This window comes from Alosa sapidissima, chromosome 1 (assembly GCF_018492685.1).
Source record: "Alosa sapidissima isolate fAloSap1 chromosome 1, fAloSap1.pri, whole genome shotgun sequence".
Classification (NCBI taxonomy): Eukaryota; Metazoa; Chordata; class Actinopteri; order Clupeiformes; family Clupeidae; genus Alosa; species Alosa sapidissima.
The window spans coordinates 35,206,910-35,229,766 of NC_055957.1; the positions used below are offsets into that span (position 1 = coordinate 35,206,910).

At 40.4% G+C, this 22,857-nt stretch overlaps 1 long non-coding RNA gene across 1 annotated transcript; it reads left to right on the plus strand.

The window, feature by feature from the left end:
- Positions 1-7,800: 7,800 nt before the first annotated feature.
- LOC121681455 lies at positions 7,801-20,598 on the plus strand. Its single transcript, XR_006022149.1, has 3 exons — positions 7,801-7,813; positions 16,888-16,892; positions 20,392-20,598. It is a non-coding gene; the product is annotated as an uncharacterized LOC121681455 (long non-coding RNA).
- Positions 20,599-22,857: the final 2,259 nt, after the last annotated feature.

Below are 22,857 nucleotides of genomic sequence, written 5' to 3' on the forward strand. Positions count from 1 at the left end.
TGGTGGTTTTTGTAGTCCAACGTTATGCAATCCAATCTTTTTATTATTTCATTACTCCCATTATGGTCAAGTAAAGTCCTTTCTAGAATGGGTCTCTCTCGCTCTAGTATATTCTTAAGAGGCACATTCCATACACTTTTGTCTTTATCTTCTGCCTGTCTGTATCTATATCCATTCTTTTTCACTACTGCTTTCTCTATGTGTTTGTTTCTCCCATTTTTTTTCTGTTACTCTATCCATAAATTCACTCTTTTCTTTATGCCTGCTTTCTAAGAGTTTCAATTTATATCCCTTCCATGTCCTCCATTCTGTTAATTGATTGTTCAACCTGTCCCCTTCTTCCTCCATGTCTTCTCTATCATGCATTTTCTATGTTCACTCCTCTCTTTCCCCAGAACCTCCCCCACTCTGTCTCTATGACATCAATCCTTCTCCAGCTTCTCTTGCTCACACTCAGCATCTCTGTATGATCTCTCTTTTTTCCTAACTCCAATATAGGACGAGTAGGTAACCAATAATGTTAGGCCTCAAGGCACAATGAAAGGAGGACTTAACCTCTATGCAGAGACTCCTGTGTTTTATCTTATTTTCAAATTGAAATGGGGAAATAATATGTGTTTATGGTTGTAAACACTACTGCTTTGTAAGCAGTGGACCTAGGTATGACTTCCAGTAAGGACACCTTTGTAAATCACTGAACAAAATATGGTAGATGATCTATATTCAATTCTATCTTTATTCCAGACTTACAGGAGGGTCCATAGCAATTAATGATTGAAATGATTACATAAGATAAAATCATGTCATAATACTAGTAAAATCATGTCATAATACTAGTAAAATTGCTAGTATGCAGATGTAACAGCCAATAGGTACATATACTGCAATCTGTTCTAGGGCAATCTCTGTTTCTCGAGGTTACTGAGTACTGTCGGTAGGGGAAAAAAAACAATCGGTACTACACTGAAAAAAAATAAATCGCTGGATTTACTTGATTTTATTGTGTAGTTCGGTTGCACATGAATGAAATATCTAGAATTAGTCCAGCATTTCTCTTTCGGTTTACAAAATTGATTCATGCTGTGATAACCCAATTTGATCAAGTAATTCCAATGAAATTGATATGTGAAACAGACTGTGGGAGGTGGAAGGGGTTTGAATGCTGTCCAGCAGTATGAGTGGAACGTCGGAGGGATAGAACCGGATCAGGGTTCAGACTCCTCCAGGGGGTACACGATTGGAAAATCTTCACCTGCTGCTATAGTGGGTGCTATTTCGAATTCGTCATTTCACTCACACTCAGCTTAAATCCGCTGCAGCCAGAGCCGTATATGGAGAGCCATATATGCGGCTCTGGCTGTGGCATCGCTGGTGTAGACTGCCCGTTCGGCGATCTGTTTGGCAGATAGCTAGATTATAAATAGTGAATAAAACAAATGAAAGCCTAATTTAAGGTTACTCTGATTTTTTTGATTATTTTGTTGTTTTTGGATTTGACATGGCTGATAGGCCTATATTAATTAATGACTGTTAATCAATGCCTTGGTGCACAGAGACAGCTATTAGGGATAATGTAGCCCAAGACCCTTGGGCTACAAAAAAAAACATTAGGCCTGATATTATTTGGAACTAAGTGTCAGACACACACACACATACACACACCCCTAGCCTACACATGTAAACATGTATATTATCTGTAACATGGGTAATTTATAGAACTTGTTTCAATTTATTTGAACTTGATTAGAACTTGTTTATTATTGACATTTTTTTCAACCTTAAGGTAATTAAATCATGGGGCAACAATATGGGCTGTTGCTGAGCGACACTCCCATTGAGATTGGGCAACATAATTTCTATCTGAACGATCTGGATACTTATGGGCAACAAGACCATCCAATCAGAGTGCTAGCAATGAATCACATGACCAACCATCTCTGAGCTTCTGAAATGTTCAATAAAGATATACCAGGGTCACGATAGTGAAGCGAGGGGAAAAGAGAAGCTTCTTATATCTTTTTACTCCACTAAGTGTTTATGTTGAAACCCAAAATGGACATTTTACTTCATCAAATGCTTAAAAAACCAACTAATATCTGTTTTACTTGCTAAAGTTGTTAAGAAGACATTGTTTTTTCCAGTAAACTGTTAGCTGCCATTACTCCATTTAGACTGAATAGGATTTAGCTAAATAGCGGTGGTTTTGCTAACAAAGTTGCTAGTTGTCTGCTGCCCTCATTGCACTGTGTTGCCTAAAAATTGCCCGGCCCCGGTGTATCATTAGCTATACAGTTAACAATCACAGCTTGAGTATGGATGCAATATCTCATAGCCTACCTAGAGGTTGTCTGACCCTGGTGAGTGGCACAGATTCTCCAGTGGATGGACGTCACTTCTTTTGGTTTTGACGCTAACTAAATGGTGCATGTTCCCACGGTGATCATGATTGCATGAAGACTCATATGTAGCCTATATGATATTTTATAAACGAATACAAATCATCTTTTCTACGTTCTGTTTATGTTTATGTAACCTATAATTTTTCTGAAGAGGGAAAAAAATAACCTGACTCTCGCCAGATGAATTTCGTTCCGCCTAGCTCCACTCATCCATCTGGGACCAATCCATTGGAGTGTTGCTTCAGAAGGCTGGGCCTAATAAAAAAATGCTTGCATATGATTGAATAAGCCACTTGTCCGTCATCTATTGACGTGCTACTTCAACCACTCACATCGAAGCCAACCCGTGACGCTGATAACAGTCTCACAGTCGCTTCTACGCTATGTCACATCTATGAAACTCCCGCCCTGCGTCCTGATTGGCTTTACCATAAAATCGGGTGCAGAATTCACTCTCAATGGAAGAGGTCCCAGATGGATGTGAGTGAAGCTAGGCGGAGCTAAGCGGAACGAAATTCATCTGGCGAGAGTCAGGTTAGAAGTTAAAAATGGTTAAAAATGCTTCAGATGAAATAATTTGGCGGACCCCCTGCAGTACCTCCACGGACCCCCGGTTGAATATCACTGATGTAGCCTATAACTTCATAAAAAGACATTACACAAAGTGTCTTTTCCCTCCGCTTCGCATCGGGGTCCAGTTCGTCCTGTTGGGGCTTATTTTCCCGATAATGACAGGCGTTCTATACATTATCCCACTTATTATACGGCTACTTGCCAAAATGAGAGAAGACGCTTCGTGTAATGTCTTTCTATATGTATTTGTTACCGTTTTCATTGGCTTATGTCGTGGAGGTGCGACTTCCCCCTGTATATTCACTCCAAGTGGGCCTACCAACTCGAGTAAACTGGCTATTTATATTTATTCATAAACTGGCTATTTATATGACCAAATGTATTTGTTCAACTTTATGAAGTAGAATTACGCACTGCTACTTGGAACGTAACACATTTTTGTTGGCAGGAGAGGGAATGACAGCGATTAACAAATTGCACTTGTTGCTGGTTACCAATAAATACTATATTTTTTTTTTGCAAACAACAAAAACAGAAAGAATGGAGACAGCAAAGCTAGAGATGGGCAGGAACAAGGTCAATTGGTAGAAATGCTTGTCAAAACGTTAGGAGCTGGATGTGTGGATGAATGAAGCACAAGTAGCCTTTGCTTTACTAGGTCATGCACACTGTTTAAAGTTAGGTAAACTACAAGTAAACCAAAGTTAAATTTAGCTTTTTTAGGGCTGGATAAAGTTGACCAAATGGATATAGGCTGTTAGGCGTGAATAAAGTAGGCTACTTTGTGGCTCCAACCCTTCCAACGTTAATGGGGACGAATGTTGACATTTTCCGTATTTTGCGTGACAAACCCGGGAAGTCTCTCTTATTTTCATTGCTCAATGTTGACAGAGCTATGGAATGAAAGAGAACGTTATATGGCGACAGAAATCAACAATCAAACAAGCCACTGATTTTTTTCTGTTTTCATTAATACAAAAGATGGGTGACCCCCTCCCCCCCCCCCCCTCCTAGACAAAAAAAGTTAGGTGACCCTCCCCTCAACAAAGAATAAAAAGACATGACTCTCCCCTATTTTCCTCCGGTGGCCCCGTTTATAAATAACGAACAGTCCCTTAACGAAATTGTTTTGTCATTTTTTTCATTAACAAAATTAACACAGCAGTGCAGCAGAAGGGCCTGACTGATACTGGTACACCGACAGTGCTTCTGGAACAGCCAGAAGCCGACACCCTCCTTCGACCAGTCCATGGCGAGGCACGTTGGCTTGGACTTGTCAAAGATGCAGACACCATGCTCGATCTCCTGGACAATCGCCTCCTTCGACTCGCGGAATATGTTCTCCAGCCCTGGGGACCACTCAAAGCGTACCCCACTCTGCAGGAGCTTACGGAATGGCTGCATACGTTCAGCCATACTGAAGGCGTAGGCCACCTGGTTGACCAGTTCGAACCACGACCTGACGTCAGTGTTGTTACGAGGTCGTGGAAAGTCATGGATCGCCTCCAGGTAACGGCTGCATGGCCGCAAGTCAGTCATGGTTATTGTGACGCCTGCAAAGTCTACCGTGGGTGCGCTGAAGACGGGTTGAGGATGATTCCGTTCCGGCCGCATACATCCAGCCATTGTATCACCTGGAAGTAACTTCTCGCTATCACCCGCACACCGCACTAAAATGACGTATTTAGCAGTCAAAATCCGAAACATGTCCGGGGGGGGTGGAGAAATCGTCGGACATCCATTATTTTTGTTATTCAGCACCCCTGGTCAAAAATAGGTTCCCGCGTGCCTGTGTACAAATACATTTGCAATTTGATTAAATGAATGAGAAATCCAATTCTGCTGTGAACAATTGCCAAGTAGTTTGGTCCGGTTTGGTGAGGTTTGTCCGTGTTATTATGACGCGCAGCGAAGCGGCGGTCATATAGGTTTAGTCAGATTTTTCTTTTTTTTTTTTTTTTCTTTTTCGCATGCCCAAATTTCCGTCAATGATTCCCGGGACACTGAAAGACCAGGGTACACGAAACTTGGTGGGCATGTAACCCCACATGGATAGCATGGAACCATCGTTTTTCGTTTTGATCTGTAGCCCCCCCGCTGGACTGGACCCCCCGAAAGGAGGGTAGGGCAGACACAGTTTTCTGTGAATATCTCAAAAACCGTAGGGTTTAGGAGGACCATTTTTTTTTTGTATGTTGATCTCAAGGGGCCATGTCAACCCATTCCATAACCACTCATTTCATGTATAGCGCCACCTAGTTAAACACAAAAAAGTAAAAATGAGGTGTTGTAATTGAAGGTATCTGTGACCTAACATAGTCAAAACTGCACGAAATTGGAAGTGTAGGATCATTATGACACCCTCTGTATGCACGCCAAGTTTTGTGGAATTCCGTTCATGGGGGGCCACACAATAAATTAATTTATGTTACTATACACCAACTGGCCTGTAGGTGGCCGGAGACAGTTTTCTGTGAATATCTCGAGAACCGTAGGGCCTAGGAGGTCCACCTTTTTTTATGTATGTTGGTCTTAAGGGGGCATGTCAACCCATCCCATTACCACTTATTTCATGTATAGCGCCACCTAGTTAAAAATTAAAAAGCAAAAAATTAGGTGTTTTCATCACAATATCTCTGGCTGACAAGGTCAAAACTGCACGAAATTAAAAGTGTAGGATCATTATGACACCCTCCAAATGCATGCCAAGTTTTGTGTACTTTCGTTCATGGGGGGCCTTACAATAAAATAATTTATGTGTACATTTAGTGACGTACACCAACAAGGATTCCCGGGACACTGAAAGACCGGGGTACACAAAACTTGGTGGGCATGTACCCCCACATGGATAGCATGGAACCGTCATTCTTCGTTTTGATCTGTAGCCCCCCCCCCCCCCCCCCCCCCCGCTGGACTGGACCCCCCGAAAGGAGGGTAGGGCAGACACAGTTCTCTGTGAATATCTTGAGAACTGTAGGGCCTAGGATGACCAATTTTTTCCGTATGTTTGCCTCCAGGGGTCATGTTAACCCATTCCATGTGCACACATGTGCATAAACAGATACACACGCACACACATACATTTACAGTAATCATACGTATGACCAGTGGTGGAATGTAACGAAGTACAAATACTTCGTTACTGTACTTAAGTACATTTTCCATGTATTTGTACTTTACTTAAGTAGAATTTATAGTGCATACTTTTGACTTTTACTTCGTTACATTTTACAGCAATTACCTGTACTTTTACTCCGCTACATTTCTACAACACCATCGTTCCTTTTTACGATACATTTCAGATTTTTTTTCTCTCTGACAAACACGTTTGTTTTACCAGGGGGCGGGGATGCTATTCTGCATTCGGTAGGCTATATTCACCAGACCCATGGCTACACTGGACATGCAACTGTGTTCTGTGCCTTTCTCTGTCTGTTATCTGCAGCGTTAGGGCCTCCTCTCCGATGAGATTGCTATCCGCGGATCAGCGATGTTACAGGCTATGCCCATGCTTCTGTCACACGTCTGATCATTTGCGGCACAAATGAATGGTAGACTATTATAGAACCGCTGGCCGAAGAAAACGTAGCATTTTCCAGATTAGGAAATATTTCTTAATTGTGTGTGATCAAATAAAGAGGCATAGCCTACAATTGGGGGGTAGAAATGTGAGCGCTCATTCAATGTCTATGTGCGTCTGCACAAGTGAAACTGAACCTAATCATAAAGACACCTTTCTAAGCAACTTTTCTGTTCAATCAGCAGAATTGGCCTTACGATCCACCAGACGTTTCCCTGGTCTACCCAGTTAAACTTCAGGTTCTCGTGTTTTGCTGAATGATATACTCAGCAGATCACCCTAGTAGATAACCAGAATTACAGTCTCTAGAATTGTAGGTCAGAATGTAAACTGGGCCACAGATGGTAAGCACAATTGCATTAGCTTAAAACTATCTAGTCGAGTATAACCTAAAACTAGCTTAATTGAAATGCCACAGCCCATACTAATTTTTCTTTTAGAATATAGATATTAAGAGAATACATCATTATGCAAATACTTTTACTTTTAATACTTAAAGTACATTTAAAAGCAGGTACTTTTTACTTTTACTTAAGTAGGGTTGTCATTGTGGTACTTTTACTTTTACTAAAGTAAATATTTCTCTGTGTATTTGTACTTTTACTTAAGTACTAAGATTCAGTACTCCCTCCACCACTGCGTATGACACATACTCACACAGTAGACATATGTACGCATGCATGCACATGCACAAACACACATACGCAGGCAAACACACAAGCACGCACATACACACACACACACACACCCACACACATAAACATAAATTTGTACACGCACACATGCACACAATTCAAGAATTTTTCCTGTCATCTACTCCCTGAATTTTTGGTCATTGATACCCGGGACACCGAACCACCGGGGTACATGAAATTTGGTGGGTATGTAGCCCCACTAGACTTTTACGGAAAATTTTCATTTCGTCCCCGGGGACCACCACCACCCCCCACCCCGCCCTACAAGGACTGTAATTTACCGCAGCGAACATCTAATAAGGATAGGACGATGTTCACATGAAGTGTAATTCCCATTTCTTCTTGAAGCCGAAATAAATCTGAGGATGTTTATCGGACATGCTTGGTTTTTACTGCAGGTACGTTAATCTTGTAATATCAATAAGGACCTAGGTAATGTTACCATTAGCGTTGGTTGAGTGATGGAGGCATTTGATTGATTGCATTTGTAGAAAACTATAAATGCGGTTATACCAAGCAAATGTATAGCAGCACTGTTTGTATCTTTCGACTGTCATTTATTGCACGTGCTACAAAATCATTCTGTGCAATGGAAGATTTACCAACGTTACACCGGTCTGATACAGTTTTGCCTATACATGCGTGAGACTGAGACGCCTGTTTATTTTGTTTTAAGTGCGTGCAGGGTGTGAGAGGGGAATCGATGTGCTTTGATTACAGCTTGGTAGTTGTAGTCTGTGAAATTAAAAAGCACGTGTGTGTGAAGTATCCAAACAATGACACCTTCATTTCATTATGGCTGCTTTAGCAAAACACCTTAAGCTACTGTGTAGTGGGTCCCATTTAGAAGTGGCTACTTCATTCGCGCTTTCCTTGACTCATGGAGCTGCGTGAATGTTATTATTACAACTTTTCGCCACGATATGACCGTTTAAGTCCGCTTGATACTGTAAGGCGTAAGCCATTGGTTTCCAAAGGAGATTTTATTTGTGTCGCCAGCATAGCCTATTGACAATTTATGTTGTAAATAGGCCTACCTTATAATCCTACCTGTAGCTTAGGGAAGCTAACAGCTTTCTATTAGGATCTAGTTTGTTAGTTACCGTTTTGTCATAACTCCCTGATGCATTTTTGCATTTAGAATAGCCAGAGCGTGTATATCTCAATCGGAAAATTAAACAATATCGGGTGCCTATGGACTAGGCTGGGTGAACCCAGCCTGATCTGCCCGCTATTTATTTTTTGATTTCTTAAAAGATTGAGCTTGGTCTGATGAAAGCCAGACTAGCCATGGACCTCAGTTAAACAATGCAAGGGAACATGAATCAGCCTATATTTGCACGAACAATAACGGACAAAAGCTCTTCAACTTTGGCCCGTTAAAATGTGTATGAACAGTCTAGCGACGCATTTCATCAAGGCCCATTTGGACATGTCAGTTATTTGCACCACTGGTTAGATGTAAAACAGCATTTCGTTTCAGACTAGGCTACTGTTACTTAATTTGTGCATTAACAATAACATTTCAGACTACTGTTACTTAATTTGTGCATTGACAATAAAGTATTACATGAACTAAAGATGACACAAATCTTATGTAGAAGAAGAAACATTCACAAAAAATCCATCCATCCAAAAATGACCTTTGTTTTTGATAGCTGTTGAAAACGGCATGGAACTGACAGAGATGTTTTTGTTTATAAATACATAAAAAATAAATAAATAAATAACATTATGCTGATACCTTTTGCTTTTCCCAAATACAATGTAGCCTACAGGTGTAAGTGACCTATTTCACCTATTTCATTGTCCCTATTTCACACAAAGCTCAGCCAAGGTTGTTGCCTACTACTAAACCAGGTAGTGGGGCAGTTAAGCACAAAAATGGATCACTTTATGATAAAATCATCAAATGCAGTGTTGGGCAAGTTACTTCAAAATCGTAATGTATTATGTATTATGTATTACTTATTACTGTCATTTCAAAGTAATTTGTTGCTTTATAATATTAATGCCTTACTGAATTGTAAGGCATTACACTACTATTGTATTACTTTTAAGTTACTTTTACCAAAATATCTAGAAATATGGATTTGGAAATGCAGTTTTATTATGCTCAATGCAGCTCATTGCACTTCTAATGGAGGGTGATGTGGTATAACATAATGACTGAGCTAGGCAAACAACAGTAGAATGCAATAGGCGCAGTGATGGCTCATGATGCAATACAAGGAACAATCATAGCCAGAATGTTGTTAAAAGCAGACAAAAGGTCGAAGTCTGGTCAATTGTGATAGAAATGCTGTAACTTTAGGCTTAGGCCTACTCATTAAAATCAACAGAGAGCCCACTACCTGTATATTGTAACCCAAAACTTAAAGACGTGTCAAGATAGGCTACACAGTGCCGCTGCTGGCCATTTTGGTGCCCTAACTGGTGAAATAAAGTATTAACCTAAGTATGTCATCATATGGCCAACTATAAAGATGTAATCTGCCTGTTCCCAGGGATGGGTAGTATTTCTGAAACATGTAATATGTATTTCAAATACAAAATAGTATTTTGTCATTTGTATTTTATTGGGTTGAAGGAAATGGCTCTGTATTTTGTATCAAAATACTTTATTGGTGTGTATGTATTTTAAAAATACTGCAAAATACTATATGTGAAACACTAAAAAAGCAGATACTACACACAGGTGTAATGAATAATTGGTAATTAGGCAACAATGGTTTATTTTTATCGCAATCAGCTAATGTGAGAACAGCTGTGTTCAAAGACACTCACAGCTTTTCAGTGACGGCTATTGTTGAAGCATCAGCTCTGGTCTGAAGCACTGGTGTGAAGTCATACGCAAGTAAAGATGAGCAAGTTTACTTGTGCAAGTTCACATAAGGACACCGACAAAGGCAACCATGTCCTATTGTCTCCATGCCAATCTTTAACAGAAAAAGTGTCAGATATCTCAATGAACCACAATGACATCAATAGATGGTAAGGTGTTGAGTGTGTTTGAATTCCCTTCCTTGTAGCATCCTTTTCTGCATTCCACAGTGGGAATTCCCTTCCTTGTAGCATCCTTTTCTGCATTCCACAGCTAATTAAATAACAATTATATTTCCTTATTAGCTGCATACTTGAGGTTGGAGATATTAAGGTATATCAAGTTTCTCACATACTGGAACTTCAAGATACATAGCCTTATGATTTTCTTATTCAGTTCTGCACTGGACATGAATTACGAAATTCGGCACAGATACACAATTATGATTTTGGCCTATTGATTATAATGTGGTTAATTGAAAGCTCTGTCAGTCGTTAAGCATCATCTAGATGACTAAATGTAAATGTAAATTCTTGAATTATTCTTCTGATCACACTGATGACGGGCCAAATTGTATTGTTTTTTACTGTTTTAATAGGCTAAATGTTTGGGATAAAAAAGCTTTTTTTGCAGTGCTTCCATACTTCCTTGAAAAAAGTATTTTGAGTATTTTCTAAAATACAAAAATACAGTATTTTATTTTGCTACATATGGTTACTGTATTTTGTAGTTTATTTTGATAAATTAAAAATGACGGTATTAGGTATTTTATTTTGAAATACATTCTGATGTATTTTTGCCCATCCCTGCCTGTTCCCAGCATTAGCACAACACTTTGCGATGGTTAGCTTGAATAGGCATAATTTATCCTGGTGCAACACACACCTTGCACGTAGCTGTTCGCTTATTTCCTCTGTGCACGAAGTTTTTGTAACCGAAAGTAATGATAAAAGGCACAACTCCGGGAGGACTTCTTGTTGCCATGGTCAATGTATTTATGTCTGTGAGTGTGCGCACATAGCGCATGTGTTACATTGCACATTAGCACAATGGAGAAGTTTGCCTCGAACGTCGACTACTAGGCTGCAGCCTTCCATGCCGCTTCATTGCTGGTTGCCTTTCCTTCCACTTACAGTGGTGTAGACTTAATGCAAATAGTTTGAGAATAATGGCTACGATCTTTGTCTGTAAAAGCAACATTTTAGTTATTCTCACTGCTTGAAATGAGAAGTATAGCCTAACCATGTTACAGTAGATCTGTTGCATGAATGGCAGAGATAACTCAAATTCCCTTTCTACAGTCATCTAAACATATCAAACATATATAACTAACATATCAAAAAGGCAGAGGTGTCTTTATAAGGAAGGAAAGGCAACCAGCAATGATGAGAACCATTTAAAGTCAACATACAATTTCACTATGGCTATATTTTACTATATTAAGTTGTGAGTGACCTTTGGCATTTGGGGCCTACATTGTCCCATGAGCCATAACTGCAACCATTATAGTGTTCTTTTAAGCCTAGCTCAGTCATTATGCCATACCACATCACCGCCTGCCGTGTAATGAGCTGCATTGAACACATGAAGATCTATTGAGAACACCAAATCCATATTTCCTGTTATTTTGGTGAAAGTAATGTAAATGTAGTGTAATGCCTTACAATTCAAGGACAGTAATATTGTAATGTAACAAATTACTTTGAGATGACAGTAACAAGTAATAAATAATGCATTACGCTTTTGAAGTAACTTGCCCAACACTGCTTACTGTATCTCCAATAAAGTTTGTTCATTTTGGACCATCTGATCTTTTTTCTGTGAGTGAAAGTGCTTAGTGTAATATCTTTAAGAAATTTGAAGAATAGCTAATAAGTGTCTTGCTGTGCACATAAACACTTACACAGCATTACATAATGTAGACCATTACTTCATAACCTAGTCTAGCCATTGTCCACTAGCTTGTGCTGCATTTCAAAGAAGAATTTCCATTAGGAATAGACAAACAATCAAGTTTCTTCGCCAATCCCAGTTCCACAGTTATTTATTTAGCCTTAATATTGATCAAAGATGAACCCATGGGCCACACAATATCAACACATAGGTAAGTAACATACAGGTAACGTCTGCACTTGTTCAGGCTACATTGACAAGTCAATTACCTTTTGAATGATGGTCAAATTAATCACTGCATTGATCTGGGTGTTCCGTTCCTGCAATTTACCTCAGAGTGACAATTTCACAGATTGAGTGACAAGAAAGATACGACATCATTATCACATCCAATTAGCATCGAATAAACAACTGCCCACCAATCAGACACATAAACATCCATGAAATTACGTTTTTTTTATCGTCTGTTTCTGAGGATATAACGTAACATTGATACAGCGCATTTCCATTGATCTAGTAGGCTAATAGGTTGTAAGATACATTAATACCAAACATCGGTGTACATGTGTAACTCTTTTATTGTCAAATCCTTGATTTTAGCACTGTTAGCTCCAAAGACGCCGGCTTTTACAGCGTCCAACCTCAAGTATCTTGTCGCTCTTTCAGACAAACTGTGGCGCTGTCAATGACGTTTACTGTTTGACGACGCTCATTGGAGGGATGGACCGCGGCATGGAAGGCTGCAGCCTAGTAGTCGACGTTCGAGGCAAACTTCTCCATTGTGCTGCACATTATGGCAAAGGGGCCATGCTGCTCGTTATATGTTTCACAAAGTATATGTAGCAGTAAAATAAAATAGAAATACATGAATAAATTTAGATTAAAAAGCAATAATTGCATGAAATACAGCTTGTTCAGGAGTCTCGAAGCTTGAGTCCGAGTCAAGTCTGAAGTCTTTTGAGTGGAGTCACAAGTCAAGTCTGAAGTCACTGTTTCTGCAACCTTAGTCCAAGTCCCCATCTTTTTTACATTTCTATCCCTTCTTTCTCTTTAATTCAAGTTCACAGCACGAAGCTGACATGAAGAGCATTTATGCTTTATCAAGAATCAAAAAGATTAGCGTGGCACCGCTCTAGATGTGTCATTAAATGAATTGTGCTATTTCACGATGTATAGAGATCGTTCGGTTTCAAACACAAAGTGCACTTAACTGTTCTTCACATCCTAGTTGTCTCTGACAAATTGAAAATAATGAGCGTATAGGCTTTTGTCCATCGAGTCAGTTGCAGCCAGCCACAGTCATCTTCAACCAGTAACAGGAGATACGTTCTGCTAGTTTGCGAATATGTATCAAAACATAACACCACTTAATTTCAGGTTAAAATGCATTGTAATGCGCATTACTGAAGTTTGTACTGAGTAAAATATTACCCAATTGTTTTTTGTAATGCCTTACATTACCGCGTTACAGCAAAAAGCAATATATTACAGTAATTACATTACTTTTGTAACTTGTTACTCCCAACACTGATCAAATGTGGTATGCAAAGTCACAAAGGGGTTCTGATCAGATTTAGAATCATAGTTGCCTCGGATTTGGCCCCAGCCAATTTTAATAAATGGCCAACAAATGGGTTTTGTTAGGTGAAAAAGGGATTGAAAGCAGGAACTAACAACGAATACGGTTACTTATTTGACCATACATCTTTGTCATTGTTCACACACTCATAAACATCAACATTATTTAAATATTATTTATATATTTAAATGATTAAAAATAACAAATGTATACAATTTGGCCCCTGCGATACCAAATAGTACTGGATGTAAGTTAATGTAGTGTGATCAGAATTTGTGTTCATTCGCCCTGTAACGAGTCATTTAACCATATACCGATTTACGAAGATGAGTAATTAACCCGAAAACGTTGCCTGGTGTCCCTTTAAGAATAATTCAAGAATTTACATTTAGTCATTTAGCTGACTTTTATCCAACACTTTCAATGAAGTATCTTAAGTTCCAGTATGTGAGAAACTTGATATGCCTAAATATCTTCAACCTCAAGTATGCAGCTAATAAGGAAATAGAAGCTGTTTAGACAAGCTGTCTAGATAAGGTGAACTTCTCCCCACAGTGGAATGTAGATGCTACAAGGACATGAAAACAAACACCCTCAAAGATTTACCATCTGTTGATCGTTGTGGTACATTGTGGTTCATTGACATATTTTTCTGTTAATTATTGGCATAGAGGCAGTAGGACTGGTTGCCATTGTCTGTGCCCTTTGCTCTGTGAACTTGCTCATCACTGCAATACCGTGAACCATTGATTCCTAATAAACAATTAATTGTAGTAGTTTTTCAGTGTGCTCACACTCCACACACTCACTACATTAACATGTGTTCTTAGACAATATGTTTCCCCACATCTCTGAAACCAGTTGGAGCAGTTTCATGTCTTGAGATTTCTTGAGATTGTTGAGATCCTGTTTGGGCTGTTTTTAAATTATTGGGCCAAGTTTCATTTTACATTTCAGTTGGACTAGACTGCCTGAAGCTATTTGGATAATTAATTTGGATACAGAGATAACATCATAAGTCTTTGGAAAAAAAAGACCTATCGCTTAGCTAATGCTAAGCCCTGTCCATCAAACACAGATTAGGCAATAACAGCAGCATGCAGACATCTTCAGCCTTTTTATTTGCCTCATTCACACAGCGACCATGTGTACACCAAAAGGAGGCTATGGGGTACAATGACTAACGTGTTCTCGGCAATTACTGGCAGATGCATAGAGCTCAATAATGAAATGGTTTGTGTACCACATAGCCTAGTTTTGGTCTACAATGGCCACTGTGTGAATAATGTGAATAGAGATGATTATATAGAGATGTAAGTTGAAAACAATGGCAAAACAATATGCATGGGATTAATGCAACACTGATATGTGGAATGTTTGCTTTCAGTCTTGTATGATCTCTCTGTAAATTAGGCCTATATTAAATTAAATTCCTTCCTCCAGACTCTCCCCTATTCTAAGCGCATTTCTGACTGCATGAAAACATTTACTGACATACTGTAACCTACACATGGGCATCGCCATAGGTAATCCATCTATCAGATTTTGTGTTGGTTCTTTTACAAAAATGCCAACACCCAAAGCCAACTGGAAAGAACAAAAGCTATTTTACCAGTTTTATAGACTTGCATGTATCCTATCATTATTTATAGGGTAAGGCTATTTGTACCCCTGGTACTATTAGCAGTGTATGCTATTCGTACCCTGGTGCAATTAGAAGTGAATTCTATTCGTACCCCGGTGCACACAGCAATGTGTCCTATTAGTACCCCGTCTGGTACAAATATCAATGTATGCTATCCGTATCCCGGTGCACACAGCAATGTGTTCTATTAATACCCCGCCTGGTACAAATATAAGTGTATGCTATTTGCACCCCTGTGCATTTATTCTGGCATATTGATCACAATGTAATAACAAGCAACATGTTTTTTTGTTGTTACGTAACAGGGTGTGAATACCTCAGCTGTGTAATAGACACTCTGAAAAAGGTATGCTGTTTGCATCAATGTATAGTTAGAAGTGGATGCTATTTGTACACTTGTATATATAGTACTGTATGCTTTTTTACACCCTGGTGCATGAACTAGCTAATTGTTGCAATCAAAACTTCCGTTTGAGAACTGATTTCTTGTTCAAATTGCAGGGCTTCTCTCCAGAGACGTTGGTACACACATGCACACTCACTCTGCCAAAATGCATTACACGAGAATTGAACCACGGTCTACCCACATGCTAACCCATGTCTGTGACCACTGCACCATCTTTATCCACAAGTAGATTGCGTTTGCAGGTAAACTTATAGTTCATAGGCTTGAATGTCATATTCACAAAATTTCTGTTAATTAACAAACTGACGGTTGCATGTGTTCACTGAACCAAGATAATGAAAATAAAACATAAATTTTCAATCTAAAACTTATTATTAGATATTAGTACCGAAACCTTTCAGAATTCTTCACTTTCTGCTGACGAAAAAACGAATGTCCGCGATGTTTTTTGTGTATGTGAGCAACGTCTTTTTGTTGTTATGTCAGGGGAGCTCCGCTGTGTAGCCAAGGCTATTCGTACCAGGGGTGTAAATAGACACTCCGTTATTTTTATATGGTGTTACATTAAATGTCCCATCAACAATTGATGGGAACATTAACGGATCCTAATATTATGCAATGGGCTCGTGTCTGAACCAGTCCTCCCCAAACTACACAAAACACATAATTAAGTAGTGATTTTTTATATGAAACAATTGAAATAGTAATTCTGGAAAACTACCAATGAAATGATCGGTTTCTCAGTCCCCACCAAGAACCACAGGAAGAAGAATCAGGACAAGAGGTAATTTAAATTATATATATATGCCCATAGCCATAGGCATTTCTTCCACAAAAGCAGGACACCTCCCGTGTGTTGATGACTCCAGCTTTTGTGAAAGTTATTTGATGTATTTTCATGGTTCCAGGAACAGTTTTCAGGTTGGGGGGAACTAATTCACAGCTGGTCTTTATTTTCTCCTCTGACACTTGGTACAGAGTCACTGATGATTTATTCTTCAGCTGCTCATACAGAGACTCTGCATCAGGAATACTGGTCCCATACGAAACGATTCTGTCCGCAACATTCTTCAAGGCCCCACCTACTCCATCTGGTGCACCTTTGCCATGTGATGCCTCAGTAAAGTTCCAGGTCACCATTGAAGTCCATGCATAAAGGGCAGAGTGGAGGCTAGATAGAAAGATGTTTTGTTTCTATACTGGGAAGTTGGGCCATCTGAAATGAAATGTACAGTAGGTTGTGGACTTCAGGATACTTTCCTCGTATGTATCTTAGCACTGGGTCAAGATGAGCCCAGGTTGCCACTGCATCGTGCTGTAAGCAGTCTGAGAGGGATGCAAAGGCTTCCACTCTGCCCCTACTGAGATAGTGTGGAGGGTTACCTGATCATTCCCAGTTCCAAAATGGGTGTCTTTGGCATATTTGCAGCTGTAATTTTCGCTGTAATCCACATGCACAGCAACAGCATCATCTGTCAGGGTATCTTTCATTGCTTTCAATGTCAAATATTGGTGCTTGACATTAAACATGTGAATGGCAAAACCTGGAAGGTGTTCTCTTGTTAGGGCCAGCAACCGCTCAATGGATGAGGTATGCTTTTCAAGGAAGGTTTTCTTTGTCTGCCTTTCCTCTGTAGATCCATCCTTGAGGGTCTTTGTTACAGTGATAGACCTTGTGATCCACTCTTGCCAGATGACAGTGTTCCCCTGAGTAGAGGATCTAAGAATGTAGGAAAGGTCTTTTCGATGCATTTTTGACATCTGCCATACATGCAGGACATGTTGCCAGTGTCACACACACTGGACTGCACAAGATCCTCTGGGCTTGATGTTTCAATGATTCCCAGTTGTTCCATTCTTTTTATTTTAAAGGCAATGTTCTCGTGCATTTTACATGCACACGTCTCTCTGTCTTTAACTTTCGGCCTAATAATCCAAAATGGCCTCAATCTAAAGAACTGAGCTTTGGACACTGTTTGCTCAGGATGTTCAGCAAGGAATCGTCGATGGAGTTTTGCCAAGGTGTCTGTGAGTGCTCTTTTTCTATAAATTTGTCCCTTGCGACGAATCTCTCCAGCCTTGCCATTTATGACAGTCGAGACATCATCCCGATGTAGGAACATGCTCACAACCTTGCCAAGTTGTTTCCGCTTGCTATTGATGGGCAGTCTCTTTTTAGCCTCTCTGATCCTGGCCCTTTGTGAAATCTTTGCTGGTAGAATTACACTTTTTGGTCTAGCCTCCAGCCTTCTAATTTTTCTGTTTAGTGACAGCAGTTGTGTTGTCTTTGCCCCAAGTTTCTCCTCAACATACCTTAACTTTGCTCTTAATTTGGCCATAATCTTTGATGCCCGCTCTCTGACTGGCCGTATGCCTCCATGACTGGCCGTATGCCTCCATTGGCCCTGTCAGGTCTAAACTTTCTTCTGCTGGTGTTCTGTTCAGATTTTCATTATTTGTTTCCAGTTCCTGTCTGTTGGTTTCTTCATTTGCAAAGGAATTTTCTGCCTCACTTAATGAAGATGCTGGGGTGAGATCAAAAAGTGCTTGCTCTTGCTTTTTTTTTTCTGCAATATTTTGTTGAATTTTTCTTCCATTGTATTTTTTTTCTCTCATGCTATCTACTGGTGAGGTCCTGAGTAGTCTTAATTTTACCGTCTTTACGCTTCCGATACCTGGAAAAGGAAAAATGAATGAAAGGTGAAATGCAGTAAGCCCTGACATAAATACAATAGTGTGTGATTGTAAACATGCGCAATGCGCATACACATGTCTGTGTGTGAAAGAGAGTGAGAGAGTATTTGACTGTGTGAAAGAGAGTGTATATACAATACATAATAATTATGTCAGCCTGTGTGTGTGTGTGTGTGTGTTAGGGCGGCACGATATTAGGAAAACATGCGATATGCGATAACATTATTGAGTCCTGCGATAACGATATAACTTATTAACGATATTTAATTTAAAAAAATAATAAAATCTCCATTCTACTTGCTGCTAGCATAGACTGTAGGGTTCGGGGGGGGTGGGGGTAAATGTATACATGGATTTCTATGCAACATCATGAAAACATGTGTGCGCAACTAAGAGGCAGAAAGCACCATAGAACAGCATAGAGCAGTGCTCTCCTTGAATAGAATAAAATGAGTTGTTATGCTGAAAACTGCACCAATTCGAAATCACGATGGTTAGAGAATGTTCAATATGTTCAATATCCCTAAAGGAATGCATGTCTTCACCAAAAATGACAAAATACAATGTTATATTAATAAAGCAAATGAACAGCAAACTCTGAAATATAGCCTGAAATTAAATGGTAAATCATTGAGACAACAGGGGTATACAAAAAATTCCGATTGTAGCTTACAGCAGCCGACTATTTAGGTTAAGTTTATAACATTGTGGACGGCCACCAAGAGTCTTCTGCCCCATGGCAGCGCGTGTATCTAGTTTTGTTGGTAAACGAGAATCCCGTGTATAATTACAGAAATAAATGTATAATTTTCTACATAAAAAATATAAAATATTATGTAGCCTAGGCTATATATGGCCTGATGAAAGTGGACAGGTAAGAGACCTACTGACTAGGCTATCGAAGTTGTGTGGAAAATCCTCCCAAAAGACGGATAGACAGCCAATCTGAACACTTGTGCACCAACCAGCGGAATATTCCACATTGCCAGCCTTCGCTGGGCCTAGCAAAAAAGCTACTTAGCATAAGCTGTATCGCGGCGGTCACTCATCTAAAATCTTAAGTATCCCAGTCTGTAACCTCATACGCTGCGCATCCCACGCTAGGCTACGAGGGCAGCGGAAAGTAAAAGTAAGGGGCTGCGATCGCACAGTCCAACGAAGTAGGCTAAACAACTTTTACAAATAACGAATCCTGATTACCTCTCTGCTGCTGTCTGGGGCTTTTGCTAAATGCAAATCATGAAATACAAGCCTTACAGACAGTGAAAGACATATCTTCTGATCCTATAACGATAACGAAAGATTGTTTATTTTAACACGGTGGAGAAGGACGCATTTGGCGCTGTGTTTGTAACACGTCATCCTTCATAAAACCAAAATATTTCCATATAACAGACGTGCTTTTCCTTTTAGTCACCAATCCCTCTTCACCCAAGTGTAACCTACCTTGCTCGACTCACTATCTTCAGCCATCACGACTTAGCTCCCACCAACACCTAAAACACCGCGCACCTAAACTGGTAGGGGATCAACGGGCTTCTCGGGCAGCATGACAGCATCGGTTTGGTAAAATATGTTGACATTCAAAAATGTAGAAAATGTATCGAAAATTAAGTAATCTTGGCGGTATGTCTATCGCAAGCATTGATATCGCAATAACGATAGATTTTAGATATATCATGCAGCCCTAGTGTGTGTGTGTGTGTGTGTGTGAGCCGTGGCCTACTGGTTAGCACTTCGGACCTGTAACCGGAGGGTTGCCGGTTTGAACTCCGACCAGTAGGCATGGCTGAAGTGCCCTTGAGCAAGGCACCTAACCCCTCACTGCTCCCCGAGCGCCGCTGTTGATGCAGGCAGCTCACTGCGCCGGGATTAGTGTGTGCTTCACCTCACTGTGTGTGTTTCACTAATTCACGGATTGGGATAAATGCAGAGATCAAATTTCCCTCACGGGATCAAAAGAGTATATATACACTTATACTAGCCTGTCTTTCGCTGATGCCCTTTTCTTTTCAACTGATGCTTGCCTGTAACAAAATACACAATAGCCATCTTGAATGTAACATTTCGTAAAAAGACATAGAAACACGTTGTTTCATACAGTGTTTCCCACAGAATTGAATTCTATTTGCTGTGGTAGGTTTGCAGAATTAACTCGAATGCAATAGTTTTTAGCAAATTAGTGCAGCGCTGTTATGATTTTAATCAGATTTAAGCACAATTTAGTAGAACCCGGAAATTCATTGTGTGGTGGTCAATGTTGATATTGTGGTGGGCCGCCACAAATAAGTCAATGTATGGGAAACACTCTCACAGTAAAATGATTTAATATTAAATTATATTACATTTATAGTAGGTGGCCTGTACTGCATTCACACAGTTTTTTGTGGAATCACTACATGAAAATGAAAAATTAGTGACCCCTGCTGGGGGGGTTGTAATAGCTATTTCGTTTACACAATCTGTTCAAGAAGTGTTTAAGGCAAATATCAACTTATATTGAAATGAGTTTCATGAGTCTTCATAAGTCTCATTACCATTAGTCTCATTCTCATTACCGAAACATTGAGTCTCTCCACCGCAACAGGCCCTCAATTGTTGCAGTGGATGAGTGACCTGCTGCAGTTACACCCATTCTCAAAAAACCTGACTCCGACCCCACATCACTAATAAACTACCGTCATATCTCCAACCTCCCCTTCCTGGCCAAGGTACTGGAAAGAGTGGTGGCCTCACAACTACACACCTTTCTTAACCACCTGTATGAGCCCTTTCAATCTGGCTTCCGCTCATGTCACAGTACAGAGACTGCCCTTCTACGCATAGTTAACGACCTCCTCCTGTCTGCTGACTCTGGTTCACTTAACATTCTCATTCTCCTTGACCTTAGTGCTGCTTTCGATACCATCAACCACAATGTTCTAATCTCCCGTCTGTCTGCTATTGGTGTTTCTGGCACAGCCCTCAATTGGTTTCAGTCATACCTCACCAACAGAAAGCAGTTTCTAACACTTGGTCCACATCAGTCCCCCAAGTCCCCTGTCACTCGTGGTGTCCCCCAGGGTTCTGTACTTGGGCCCCTCCTCTTTCTCATATACTGTACATCCTCCCTCTTGGCCAGATTATTCGCAGCCACGGTCTCAACTTCCACTGCTATGCAGATGACATCCAACTCTATCTTACCACTCCCTCTCCCTCTGACCCCCCACCACGCTCCCTCACTGAATGCCTCTCTGACTTAAAATTATGGATGCAAAACAATTTTCTCAAGCTCAACACAGACTAAACCGAAATTCTGCTGATTGGCCCTAAAAGCATCCTCACCAAATCTCCCCATCTCACTCTCAACATTGATGGCTCATCTGTCCACTCCACCCCTGTTGTTAAAAACCTTGGCATTCAGCTTGACTCCTAACCTGGCAATAGCCAGATGAATTTCGCTCCGCCTAGCTCCACTCATCCATCTGGAACCGATCCATTGAAGTGTTGCTTCAGAAGGCGGGGCCTAATCAAAAAATGCTTGCATATGATTGAATAAGCCACTTGTCCGTCATCTATTGACGTGCTACTTCAACCACTCACATCGAAGCCAACCCGTGATGCTAATAACAGACTCACAGTCGCTTCTACGCTATGTCACATCTATGAAACTCCCGCCCTGCGTCCTGATTGGCTAAACCATAAAGTTGGTTGGAGAAATCACTCTCAATGGAAGAGGTCCCAGATGGATGTGAGTGAAGCTAGGCGGAGCTAAGCGGAACAACATTCATCTGGCTAGGGTCAGGTTACTTGACTCCACCCTTAGCTTTGATCCTCATATCAAATCACTCACTAAGATTGCTTTTTTTCACCTCCGTAACATTGCACGCCTCCGACCCTTCCTCTCTGCTAGTGATGCACAGACTTTGGTTCACTCTTTCATTATGTCCCGTTTAGATTACTGCAACTCACTTTTCCTTGGTCTCCCCACTAAAACCCTTCAAAGACTACAATATATTCAAAACAGCTAGCTGCAGCTAGGCTCCTCACCCATACCAGACGATCAGCACACATCACCCCCATTCTCCATCAACTCCATTGGCTACCAGTTCCGTCCCGGATCAAATACAAAGTACTACTACTCACCTTCAAAGCCCTCCACAACCTTGCTCCCCCCTACATCTGCGACCTCTGACCAAAACCTCTTGGCTATCCCCCGCTCCAGACTCTCCACCCTGGGTGGCAGGTCCTTCAGTGCCTTGGCCCCCAAACTCTGGAACTCCCTCCCCCAACCCCTTCGTGCCTGTCCTTCTCTTCCTTTCTTCAAAGCACATCTCAAGACCTTTCTGTTTAATGATCACTTCTCCTCCACACCCAACACATAGTTCATACAGATAACTTGTCTTTGTTGTATTGTTTTGTTTGTTTGTATTGTATTTCCCTGCCTTTGTCTCTGTTGTATTGTTTGTTTGTTTGTTATTGTGTTTCCCTGCCTTCCTACTATGTAAAGCGACCTTGGGTTTGAGAAAGGCGCTATATAAAATAAACGTATTATTATTTATTATTATTAAACATTCTTGCTAACTGTGG